This window comes from Microtus oregoni, unplaced genomic scaffold (assembly GCF_018167655.1).
Source record: "Microtus oregoni isolate MIOR12 unplaced genomic scaffold, Mior012 000004F_ref0000308, whole genome shotgun sequence".
In the NCBI taxonomy this organism is placed as follows: Eukaryota; Metazoa; Chordata; class Mammalia; order Rodentia; family Cricetidae; genus Microtus; species Microtus oregoni.
In genome coordinates this window covers 32,803,162-32,806,572 of record NW_024543063.1, presented here as the reverse complement: position 1 = coordinate 32,806,572, position 3,411 = coordinate 32,803,162, and the positions used below count along the sequence as shown (strand labels likewise).

At 46.2% G+C, this 3,411-nt stretch overlaps 1 pseudogene; it reads right to left on the bottom strand.

Moving 5' to 3' along the window:
• Positions 1–2,427: 2,427 nt before the first annotated feature.
• LOC121447430 lies at positions 2,428–2,986 on the bottom strand (annotated as a pseudogene).
• Between the last annotated feature and the right edge of the window lie 425 nt (positions 2,987–3,411).

The following is a 3,411-nucleotide window of genomic DNA, read 5'->3' as shown; positions in this document are numbered from 1 at the left end:
GTGGCTCCCCAGAGCCCGCATCTGAGGGCCTGAGGACCGAGAATCAGCCAAGGCTCACACCGGAAACCCGCAGAGTGAAGACCGCACCCCACGCACCAACCTTACACGGTACACGGTGCAGGGTGCATGGTGCACAGAAACAAGGACCAGAACAAGTATCAGCTGTGACCAAAACCGAGTTGGGAGCTGCCCTTCTGGTCCAGTTCGGTTTTTGCCCTGCAGTTTCCCCCATTTTTCCACACTGCCTGAGTTATTTTTAACTTGGTGGTATACATGTATATATTTTGTGTCAGAGATTCTCCTAGGGAGATGACAATAACACATACTGAGTTATACCAGAAAAGTATTACAAATAAAAATTGTCAAAACTATTGATTACATTAACCAATACTAGTCAAAATTACCCAAATAAACACTCCCCAAAACAGCAGCTTTTTGGAGAATTAACACATAAAAAGCTTATTTTTGCCCACTATATATATAATAATATGTATTTAAACTAGATCATAAATGCATTACAGATTGTCTTTATAAATATTCTAGCTAACAAAATATTTACCATTAATTTCAGAATTGATGTTATTATATTTATTTGGTAGTATTGAAAATTAGTTTTTAGAAGTAATAATATTTATTTAAATGCATTAACTTGACTTATTAATTATATTACAAATACATATATGTATTAATCTTAATCTCAGTGAAAGAAAGCAAAGTACATAAAGATATCTGTTCATTATTTATAATAAAAAATCTAAAGTGGGTTGTTCCTGAGCAGCCTTAAAAAGTGAGCTGGGATTGACTGAGCAAGGGAAGGGCTGTGCTCGGCAAGGCAGATCACCTGTGCCCATGAAGCCAGCTGTGCCAGCAGAGTACACTCCAGTAGGAAAATGCTGACCTCACAGAGCTGTACAAAATGCCACGTACTAACCCAGAGCTTCAACCCACTCAGCTTCTAAGAGGACACTGCTTGACAAACCTCTGTAAGTCTTCTTTAGTCCCCAGCATTTAATGGTTTAATGACTTTGACTATAAATAGAAGAAATTTAGTAGAGATAAGGAAATGTTAACCAGAAGGTGGATGCAGGAGACAATTCCTTCCAGCCTCCAGGGCTCTCCAGGCCCCAGGAAGGCCCCACGCCTATTGTCCTCCATAGCTCCAGAGACCTGAGTGATGAGTTTGTACAGATATACTCTGGGAAACTGCCAGCACCTGGGACTGGTTTGGCTTCAGCCAATCACTCAGGACCAGGACCGGGATTGGCTAGAGCACCTTTGCACAGAGAACCGTGGATGCATTTTGTCTCTTTATTGGCCCATGACTCTAAAGAATGATGTAGCGTCCCAGGTAAACACATGGGGTTAGACACAAGCTGGTGCCAAACAGACAGAGCAGGGCTGTCTTTGTGACTGCCCTTCTTCAGTTGCTTGCCCTGTAATGGAAGACAGCAACCAACACCAGTGGGCATGCAAGATGGTAGGCCTCACTCAGGTCAAGTCCTGTTTAGTCCATGTGTTAGGGTCCCTTTTAGAGGTGCGGCACAAAACGAACCATGACAAACAAAACCACCCCACACAGAAAATAAGTAAATAAATGACATCATGGGCGAAAGTTTGTTTTTAGGTAAGGTCTCACTCTATATATATCCCAGCCTGGCCTGGAACTCTCAGAAATCCTCCTGTCTCAGCCTCCTGAGCACTAGGATGACAGGAGTGATCTGCTGTCCCCAACATGGAATTTACAAATGAATATTCTGGCTCAGAAAGAAACCCCTCCACCAAAGCAGGTGCCAATCCTGATTGCTGTAAACCAGAAACTTCTTGCTCTGAAATGAACAAGCCAAGTTATCAGCTCTTCACTACACTGTACAAAAGGGGTCCAGGAGAGACATTCTGCCCCCTGGAGGCTGTGAGTGGACAAGAACACAATTCCAGTGGCTCGTGTTGGAGAATAATGGGGCCCACAGATGGAGGGTTTAATGTTCTCTTTATCTGACCAGTCCTTTCTCCCCAGTACCGCCAGCCAGATTAGTGTGATGGACAGTTAGGGACCTTCCCATGCTGAGCCCCGGGACCATCTCTCCGTAGGAGTGTGTCCTTGCCCCCCCTCCCCCAGGATCTGCTGGTTTCTTTTGCTGCTGCCTCAGCTGCTCCTGCCTGCTGTCCCTTAGGTTGAGCTATGCCGTTCTGGCTTCCAGGTCCCCCACCCTCCCAGGGGTGTGCCAACACAGCTTAGTTATTTTCTTTTTTTTTTCTTACTTAGTTTTTATTCATAATCATAAACTTAACTCTGCAATCCAGCTAGACTTGAAGGGGAATGCGGAAAATATGGAACCCAAAGAACTTCAGTGAGAGCAGAGATTACAGGGTACTGCGAGCAGATGGGGCTGGGGTGCTCTCCTGAGCTACAGAAGGAATGGTCTGGTGGGTAAGAAGCCCGCAAGTCAAAAGAATTAGAGTTGTCCGCAGTCGGAAATGGTGATCTTCTTGCTGGTCTTGCCATTCCTGGACCCAAAACGCTCCATGGCTTCCACAATGTTCATGCCTTCTTTCACCTTCCCAAAGACCACATGTTTGCCATCCAGCCACTCAGTCTTGGTGGTGCAGATAAAAAACTGGGAACCGTTTGTGTTTGGTCCAGCATTTGCCATGAACAAGATGCCAGGACCTGTATGCTTCAGGATGAAGTTCTCATCCTCAAATTTTTCTCCGTAGATGGATCTGCCGCCAGTGCCATTATGGCGTGTGAAGTCACCACCCTGGCACATGAATCGTGGAATAATCCTGTGAAAGGAAGAACCCTTATATCCAAATCCTTTCTCTCCAGTGCTCAGAGCACGAAAGTTTTCTGCTGTCTTTGGAACTTTGTCTGCAAACAGCTCGAAGGAGACGCGGCCCAAGGGCTCGCCATCAGCCGGGATGTCAAGGGCTCGCCATCGGCCGCCATGTCAAAGAACACGGTGGGGTTGACCATGGCTGCAGCAAGCGGTGAGAGGGGACAGCGGCGTCTGCAAAGCGGCCAGCTTAGTTATTTTCAACCTAACTTAATTGTTTTCAAAGTCACTCCACAGCGAACTGCTTTGGGCCTTCAGCAAAAGCCCAGGATGTGCAATGCCAGCACAAGAAGGGTTAATGTGTCCTACAGATAGCAGTGACCACCCATGGGTATGTAATAAATCATCTTGCTCCCCAGTGATGGGGACCCAAGCCCTTCCAGGTTACTCAAACCATACTAGACACCTCCCTCGACAGCACCCTGACAGTGCTTGCCGCTAATGCATTACCGTCCTCTAAGGTGAACGTTAGGGTCAAAACAGTGGTGGGGGGGGGGGGGGGGATTCTTCACCATAAACCTGTCATAAGGTATGGGACCATGAGTATGTCACATATCAGCTGCTGTGGTATAACTAA